The 9,925-nt window shown below is 36.3% G+C and overlaps 1 long non-coding RNA gene across 1 annotated transcript in view; it reads left to right on the forward strand.

Moving 5' to 3' along the window:
- LOC108445117 overlaps window positions 1-5,161 on the forward strand; it is a 19,854-nt gene extending 14,693 nt beyond the window's left edge. Inside the window, exon 3 of the long non-coding RNA XR_001859869.1 lies at window positions 5,045-5,161. This is a non-coding gene — a long non-coding RNA (uncharacterized LOC108445117). The remainder of the gene's footprint in view (window positions 1-5,044) is intronic.
- The last annotated feature ends 4,764 nt before the right edge of the window (window positions 5,162-9,925 follow it).

Raw genomic sequence — 9,925 nt, forward strand, 5'->3', positions numbered from 1 at the left:
CACAACAACGTGATGGCAGATGCAGTAGGACACGAGGCAGTTGCCAGCCTGCCTCCACAAGCCCTCAGGTCACAGCCATGTTCCTGCCAGTCCTACACCTGCTCCTGCCTTGGCCACGAGGGCTGGATGGTGACTGGGTCCTTTTTCCTCTCGCTGGGCCTCATTTTCTCAGAGGTGATTGATGTTTGTCAGGTCAGGCAGGTATCCACGCTAGATCTGTTGGCAATAAAACACATAAATAAAACACATATGTACCTTCTCCCCTAGGTCAGTAGATCAGCTAGGCCTTGCCGTTGCACGCCCAATTGTGGACCCTTTTACGTAAAAGCTTTTAGAAATTGGTTCCACACACGCAAATCTTCAGACCAATATCGCTCTGCTGGGGATCAAAATTGATGATTCACCTGCAAAAACTTTAGTGTAAATATTGTATTATCTAAATATTCCTGAGAGGTCATAGTTCATGTCTAGAGACAAGACATTCACTCTTAGACCAGGACTTCTCAATCAGATTTCAATTATTGTTTTCAAAGTGCATGCAAGTACCTGTATCTTGCATAGGATTTTGGAAGGGAGACACAATCTGAGAGCATCTCATCTGAGTGCTCCTGACTTAGCACTACTGCTCCATCCTCACCAAATCTCCAGTTAGATAAAATCCTGATGCTCTTTTTTTTATTAATTAATCTCATCAAATCTATTTCTCACTGACTTTTTGATAGTCATGTTGCTCTAAGGTCTATAAGAGTGTAATAGCACATACATATTTTGCTGCAGAACTGACCATTTTAAGAGAGTTTTGTCTGCTCATCTATGCTTGTGATTTTTTACATCCCTCAGTCACACAGATACACTGAAATAAACACTGACTCCAGAAAAAAACCCAAAAAACCAAAAAAAATCCCATACCATAGACAAAAGTAATTCCCTATCTCACTTCACTACATGGCACATAAAAGGGGCAGGGAACTACAGCCCAAGGTAGCAGCCAGCAGTTGAGAATAGGCTGCAATATTGAAAAGCAACCATAATATGGTGACAAAATACATGCAAAATTGTACCAGTGAAAGAAAAAAATAGGTTTAAATAGTTGGCTAAGAAAATTTTACTGCAGGACAAGAATCCACAGCAAATGTGCTAATTCCCTACTTTTAACATTTTGGGCCTAGCATAAATTTCTTTCTTATGAAAACTTATACAGTAACAGGCCACAGGATGAACTTTCATTTTGTTTCTCAGTAGATTGGTCTGAAGGTTTTCCTTAGAGAAAAAAAGGAAACAGCAGCAAACTCACCCAAGACTTAATTTATCGGAAACAGTCCAACAAAATGGACCCTTAAAAAACAATTTAAAGAGAACAGGTCTGAGGTTGCACTCATGTATAGGCCAGCTGCTAGCATTACCAGAGGTCAAACTTAGTTTGTTTTCAGCATGTTTCCTTGCACAGATATTAGTCTTTGTCTGTAATTTTGGCTATGTCTCTATTTTCCTAGCTCAGGTTAATCTAACACATCATCTGTCTTATTGTTTCTTTAAAAAACCTCAACCACTGACATTTACAAGTCGCAGTATTTGAAATACTTTCTTTGGGTCAGTTTGTTAAATTGCTTCAGATTAAATAAACAAAATCACATTCTGCTATGTTTTTGAATAGTGTAAATGTATTTCTATAGAATATCTGTTATTTTGGGGTAAAACCAGCAAGCCATATCCTTAACCCCTATTAGAAATTATATATCTACAGAAGTTTCACTGGTTTCGGCTCTCTGAGGGCCCGGCACGGAAGGCTGATTACTTGATTGTCCTGGGTTGCAGTGGACAATGATCCAGACATGTTTTAGATATTTCTTTTACTAAAGACCACTATTTTCAGATGATCAGAGTGGGAAATGGGGTGGTTTTATAAATGAAGGAGCACTTGTCCTTCTTGATGGGACCGAATCTGACTTCTGCTGTTAATTATCAGATTATTTTGTTGGATCTAGCTCTTCAGATCCTTAAGATCAGACTTAAGGCTAGGTTCAAAAAGAAACATGGATTTGAGGCACAGTGTGTATGACCCATGTTGCTGGCACCAAGGTCTGTTGTACCTGTGACCAGAACCTCCTGTGAGGCCTCACCATCTGTTTTACACCATTCTCCAGCTCTTCCCATGTATTATATGAGAGCAAGATTTGCCACAACATAGTCCACAAGTGGTGCACATGGTGCCTCAGCTAGACAATGTGGAATGCTACAGAGGGCTACATCTGACACTCTCCCAGTTAGGTGCCCCTGTCTTATGAAGATTCAGAGTCTGAAACAGATTAATGTGCTTTTGTTAAACATCTTTATTTCTCTTAAAAAAACCTCTTTTTTTCCCCCTTCCCCACCAGTGGTTAGAGCAGTGCATAGAAAGTCAGAGCTTTAAGATAATCTACCTTCCCGTGTCTCATTGCAATATATGGCTATAGGTACTTCTCACATATGAAGAAGAGTAGATAAAAATGTACACTGGCTATTCTGCTTGCCAAAGTTGAGCCACTATATATCCAGGAGTGAAAAATTCACTGGCTCAGAGAGAATGCATGGTGTAGACTGGATTTCTGGCCAGTTTGTGTATGTCTTTAAAGCTCTAATTTATTAAGAAGTTGAAGGGGGCAAAGGAAGCTATACCATCTTCCTTCAGCTACCTCTATAATAAGAAAGGTTCCTTTAAAAGCTGGAAACTGACCTCAGTTCATGTAGTTAAGGATAGGCATTTAAATACTGTGCAAAAATCCTTTATGTTCTTTCTGTTGTAGAATTTATAGGGATGCAATCAAGATCTGCTCTGCATGTAACTCCTACTACTGCCAGTGATCATCTTCTTATTGGTATCTAAAATTGGATTTGGGCCTGTAGAAATGTGGGGTTTGCTGATATAAGTTTCTCAATCTCCCTTTTTCAAAAGGCACTACCACAAAGAAAAAAATCCTTATTTCTTCAATTTTTTATAACAAAAATAGAATGGCGCAAATTACCATCATCTTTTTTCCTAGATACTGAATTTACCAATCCTTAAAGAAAAAATATTTAATAGAACATATACATATAATTTTGTTACAAAACACATAAAAAACCAACAGATTTTGGACTGAATGTTTAAACCATCAGCTCTTTAATAACTCTAATTAAGCTTTAATGCCATTTTCTGGTTAGGAGTGGATACAAAGTCCCAATAAATCACGTATGTAGAATTTTATCATTTTTTCTTTACACTGTAGTAGTCAGTCCCAAAAGATTTTATTCATGTTTAAAATGAAACTAATATTTTATTTAGTTTCAAAATATTAAAAAAAAGGAAAACATTTCTAAATAGAGCAACTGAATGAAACAATAAAATTTTATTTAACAGACCATTTTCCATAAAAAAATACTATCAAATATTTTTACAGTCTTTGATAACAAATTCAGAACTAAGTCCTGATTTTATTTAAAGATGAGATGGGGTTGTGTTAGTATCTCTGTTTGAAAAAATGGATGGTGTTGCAAACTCTGCAAATGTAACCATGCAGTATTTCTTCAGGAGGTTTACTTCTCCCCAGCTGAGTTTGTCTTAAGGTGCTGCTGACTTTGTATTTCTGTTGACAATAGTGTGCTAAGAAAATTAGTAACTTTGTTACTGTATATTTCATGACCAAGGTCCTGTTTGCGTCCCTGACCTTCCTTTCTACTTGGATACAAAGTGCTGGGAGATCTACCAGAAGTGTAAGGCAGATCTTAATTAATCCTTTATTTTTAAGTAAATGTTCAATAAAAGAAACTTTCTGGTCTGCATTGAATTTTTCAATAACTAGCCAGATATTTAGAAATTTTTGGTTCTTTCAAGAGAAATTGCTATGGAAATCAAGTTTCAAAACAGGGTTTAGCTCAACAGAGAATAGAAAATATAATCAGATGTAAGTTTAATAACAAGTGTTTGCATATATGAAAATTACATTCCAAATATATGCAAATTTTCTTCTTAAAAAAAACCACTACCATATTCATACAGTCAAAATTAGTTTACCAAGAACTTGGTTCAATAACTCATGTGCTCAGTGGTCCAACAATTCTGACATGAATTGTGAATCATTCTTGAAAACTTACAAGTAGTACAGGCAAGCCATCAATTTTCAGATAAAAGAAGCAGCTGTTTTTGCAGAAATCTAGTTTTACTACCCTTCAGCATAACAGAACACAAAGTTTCAATAATGGAGGCCATTCAGGAATTATAAAGTTTTTGGTTTAGAGGCAATTTGCCTTTCCCAGAATCACCAAACAATTCCAGTTCAATATGAATTGCAAACATAAAAGCAGGTCTATAAATGTCTCTTGTGAGTATTTAATAAAATAGACACTTTTCAAAGTTGTCCAAGACATTGCAGTTGACAAGGAAATAAGGCAAGATTGCTTTGAATCTTATATTAAGCCAGTAGCAATAAACCAATACAATTTTACAGTGATTTTTCCTATGACTGCATTAAAATTATGTTGTAATTCCCAAGTGTCTGGATAAAATGACTTTTTTTACCATTCAATCACCAGTAAATTATCTAAGCAGATGGAAATACTTTAATCTCTTCTTATTGTGTTTGCCTCATGCTGGGTACAACATTTGCTGAAATCAAAAGCTCAACAGTCAAACAAAATTTTGATATTTAAAAAAAAAATAGTTTTAAAGATATTTAAAGAAAGAAAAAAAAAAGAGTCAAAGGCCTTTCACTAGAACTTTGCTTCTCAAGAGCCCCAAAAAGCCAGAACATCCTCCTGTAGTCTTCATTTAAGAAATATTGAGTTTTATGTATTTGAGTCACAGGTTATTTTGAAATGTTTTCCAGCTGAAGAATCATTTATCTATTCCAATCACGCAGCAACAGCACCATCATAAAGAAGATAAGTAAACCAAGAAACACTATGAAGATCTACCCAGAATCAATATAACTCTACCCACTACCCAAACAGGTGCTCTCTTTTACATTACAGAAGTAGAGGAAGAAAAAATCTCAGTAGATGTGATTCTGTGTCTGTGTTTTCTTCTAAGGCAGGTTCAGATGAGCTGAAACAACAGCCTGTCTCCCAAGAAGAGGGTATCACTTCTTCTGCTGCTCTAAACCCCTGCTATGTGAATTGCTGCACGTGATGCGCCATACAACAGCCAAAGGAGGTAAGCACCTGAGTCTGCAACAGGTACACTGAAGTCTTTACTTCCCAATAGTGGAAATTCATCCTTGTTCAAAAGAAAGCAAACAATGTCTGTAGATGACACCCTGCTTACACTGTTTGACTCATCATTTTCTTGGTGAATCCAGAAAAATAAGTTAGAAAGTGTGATCTTCTGTAATTCACAGACTGTCATATATGTGTCAGGGAAGTTTTCAACAGAAGCTTTTTTACAAGAAAATGTAAACTTGTGGAAATTTAACAAGTTAGAATTTAGAAATTGGGTGGTTTGGGGATTTTTTTCCAAAATAATTTGCTAAAAATATCTTCCTGGTATAAAGAGGAAAGTTGTAGTAGAAAAAAGAATATAAAGAAAGAGGATCCAGTTGAGCTAAGGTCTCACATGCGGGGGGCATTTGAACCTGTGCCTTGCACAGTCCACACTGGTTTATCTCTTGAATCCTTCTCTTGTTCTTCCTCTAGACCAGCGAATAAGCAATTATTCTCACACATGATCTTCTTCAGAAGACAACACTGATGTACACAACTTAGTCCGGGGTAGCTGTAATGTTCACTCTGTCTGTACAAGAACACTTGTGGAACAATCTGTCTTATACCCAGAGCATTTGCTCTTTGCCACTTTCTGTGTTTCATTTTCATCAGCTAAAGTGACAGATTAATGATGTATCAACACTGCCTCTGCAGGAACCTGACTGTGGGTTTTCTCTGAGCTAGTGCCCTAGACAACAGAGACTTCTGATCCTGTCAAGGGGGGCAGAGGGGGAGTACTGACAGAGAACAAAAGAAAGAAGTCAGTTTATACTTTGAAGCAAAAGAAGGAAAGCATTTAAACCTCTGAAAATTCCTAAAGAATAAAAAAATTCATTTAATATTAGTTCAGGAAGTTAGCTGTGCAAAGAATTACATACATTTACATTACACACATTCGAGTGAGCACTTTTTACTTTATTAATATCTTATTATATACTATATACATTATTATATATTATATACAGTTGTACTTGAACATAATACATTGTTCCAATAACGGTATTTTAGGTATATATATTGTAAAGGTAACATGATTTCATTGTACTTTGAACTTCATTTAAGACATCAGAAGCTACCATTTACTGTCTCTAATTTCACATTGCACAAGTACATCATTTATTTCACCACAGCCAGGAGTTACTTGCTATCTATCAATGCTTTCCCATATATCAAGTCCTCCTGCAGGCTCTTGGCTTCTCAGTACAGCCTGAAAAAATGCCAAGCATTCAGGTGAGCTCAGCTGTCATGAGTTTCCACCTTTTCTGCTCAAGTTTAAATTGTGCCACTTCTTTTACCATATTCATAAGATTTAAAGGAAACTTAGGGCAATGACATGGTATACTTTGCTGTGGGTATCCATGACATTTAAGATTAAAGTTGTTCATATATTTTAGTAATTTTTTTTTTTAATCTGAGTTTCATATACTCAGCCTGCAGAAGGTCTAATGCAGCTATTTTCCTTTACCCCTAAATGTCACCTCTAAACCGGGATAACTCAAGGAAAGAATCTTTCTTAAAAACAACACTAAATAATTTAGGGTTCAGATATGTGTGGTGTTATTCCTCCAGGCACTTTCTACAAGTGGAGTGTCAAAACTGGCATCCAAGCTGGTGCTTCTACTAGTGATCATGTCCTACAGGTAAATAAGGCCAGTTTTGTTTCATGTCAGTATTAGCTAGATATTAATGCTACCTTGTGCTCTAGTCCTGGTGCACATCCCTCAGAGGGGGAGGGATCTCTGTGCCTCTTGGAGCATGCCTGCTCTGTCCCATGGGAGTTACTGTCATCCAGAACTTCTCATGAACAGGAAACAGACAAACTCTGTCCTTAGGGCGCTGCATCTAAGCTGTCCCACCCTCATGATGGGACGGTGCTCGCTGGTGTGACACCACACTCCCACAGCCACACTGTCCTCACAGGTCAGTTGTGCAGCTCTGCCCCTCACGGGTGAAATGGGATCTCAAAACCCTCTTCCCCTTAATTTTTTGCTGAGCATGAGCACATCTTTAACTTTTAGTATACATCATCAGTCTGCAGTAGCTTCCATATTTATGTTCATGCAAGAACACTACTTGAACTGACATCCTCATTCAGATGTAGGAGACATTGTACTGACTGTACTGTTGCATTTTCTCTAGTATAGTTCAATCTTTGAGCTTCATAACTTTTCTGATGTGAGCACAGTTGTATAATATAAGCCATATTTGCCTCAACTATGTATTATTTAAAGTGAGAAGGAGTGTTCTTGTCTAGTCCAAGCTCCTACATAACATGAATCTTAGAGTTTCAACCCACAATTTTGTCAGTGTTTTATGAAATGTCCTTTTAGGAGAATAATAGAAGCTTCTTTGTCCTAAGACTTCCAGGAAATGTAGCCAGCTCTTATCCCCCAGAATTGGCATGGAAATGTGTATATGTTAACTCTTTTCTATTTTAGTACCCACTAGTGTTTTCCTAAGAATAAAATATACAAGGTATAATTAAAGCCTTCTGGATTTCTTCTACAGCCCATGTCCTCAATAAAACAAAGTAATCAAAGCTGTGGCACATTCAAAAAGACTCAGTCTGCCCCAGAAAAAAAATCTGGTTAGTTTTCTCCAGGAAGCTAAAGAGTGAAAAAATATACTGCTCCACAGCAGTAAATCTGCTTAATAAACAGCCTCTCACCAGAATAAGCTCTGTTTAAAATTATTACTATTTTTATTTTATTATGCAAGAGGAATTGCATGGAAAATTTAAGAACAGATTGGAGACAAAAGCCTGAGTTGATATGAATATTTTTTTTAAAAAAAGTTTAATCATCTGGTTTGTTAGGCTTTTCTTGCAGAATAACAAAACTTAGTAGCTAGTGTTCTTATATTTGTTTTCTCCTGTTTATTTCTTTTTGTGTATCACTAAATTTGAACTGCCCACACTACATTACACTTTATTTCCTTAGTGATTTGAAGCCTGGTGACTGGAACTGAATGAATAATATTTGACTGACTAAAAGCAAGGCATATTCTAACCCCTAATTATTAATCATGTACAAAGAAAGTAAGGGACATCCATGTTTATAAATTTCATTACATGCAGACTGCTTGGTCTGGGCAGTGGCATTTGCCTTTCACAAACCTGTAGAGTAAAAAGGGGCAAACCAGCATTTGTCTCTTTTCCCTTACACACTGCTGCTGCCTCAGTTAAGGAGTGCAGTCTCCAGCCAAAGCCATTTCACTTTTTATTTTTGAAGGCATGTCTATAGTGGTACATGCTCTAGCCTGGAGCTCAGAAATAACACAAAGAACGGTGATATTTATTTTACAGAAGGTGACTGAATCAGTGTCTGAAGTGCAGGCAAGAACTCTAAATCCTCGTGTAAATACACTAAATGAGGATCCTGGTGAAGGGCATCTTTCAGATATCCCATGCATAACATAGGCTTCTAGCCAGCTGGTTGCCTAGTGAGCTGCAAAATACACCAGCATATAGCTGGAGCTACTCTAAAAAGTGCTGAAAATATTTTACAAGTCAAACCCAGTCATTTTCACATGAGCTTTCCTTTAAAAATTAAATTAGAAGAGAACTAGATCTGACAAAAACTGGACAGACACAAACAAGAAGGATTAGCATAGCTAAAAACGTCTCCAAACTCCTGTAAAACTAAAATAGCTTAGTATATTATCTAGTGGATCTCTTTTATATGAAAAACAGATGGGTGAAGGAAGTAGAAGAAAAGTCATGCTGCAGAGCACTGGAAAAAAAAAAAAGATACAAAATATCATTTAATGAAGTAAAAAGTGTCTTCAGTTGGCACTTCCAGCGCCCACATCCACTGTATAAAAATTTTCAAGAAAGTGCTCTATTCTCATGCCCAGTAACTGGCTTCCTAATTCTTCTGTAGAAATTATATCATGACTTGTAACTTCACAAGACTGCATAGAAGCTGAAGTCCAATGCCTATGCCTTTAACAAAAGGACCAAACTAGCATTAAGACTGGCTATGCAGTCTTAGATTTATTTTTTGTTTTATTATTTTGAGACATTAGGTATCTGAGTGGGATGCCATAAGTTTTGAAAAAAATAAGGGTTTCTTTTTCTTTTTCTTTTTTTCTTTTTCTTTTTCTCTTTCTTTTTCTTTTTTTTTTCTTTTTTTCTTTTTCTTTTTTTTTTCTTTTTCTTTTTTTCTTTTTCTCCAGGAGCTAGAGCTTCTAAACATTAAAGAATGGTTCAAACAAATAAGAAAACAAAAAACCTCTGTGTGTGAATGATAGTGGCAAGGTCTTCTGCTCATCTAGAAAAAGCTAATGAGATGTTACAGAAAAGAAGTGCTGTTCTGATTTTCTGGCTTTAGTGATAAAACCCAGATGCTTTAGAAAAGATGCAAAGGATGCACAATAGGAATAATTTCTTCCAGAAAGGTTTCCTTTTAGTCTTTTGCATAAAAGAGATTAATTTAAACCTGAAATAGGGACTTTTAAAGCCTTTCCAATATTCTTTATTTTAGCATTAATTATAACAGCTCTAGCTTTTCTTGGGATATGTATAAATGACAAACTCTTTTAAACTTGGTAGGGAGATAATCTAAGACGTTCTGTTACACAGAGTTGGTGAAAAAATGATTTGCTGCTTATATGGAAGAGAAATTAAAGCTGTAGCATGCTAAGGACAAATACTAATTGAATTTATCAAGGCCTATTCAGGCTAATTTATAAGGACTGGGCCATTAAACAG

The sequence above is a fragment of the Corvus brachyrhynchos genome, unplaced genomic scaffold (genome assembly GCF_000691975.1).
Source record: "Corvus brachyrhynchos isolate BGI_N302 unplaced genomic scaffold, ASM69197v1 scaffold50, whole genome shotgun sequence".
Classification (NCBI taxonomy): domain Eukaryota; kingdom Metazoa; phylum Chordata; class Aves; order Passeriformes; family Corvidae; genus Corvus; species Corvus brachyrhynchos.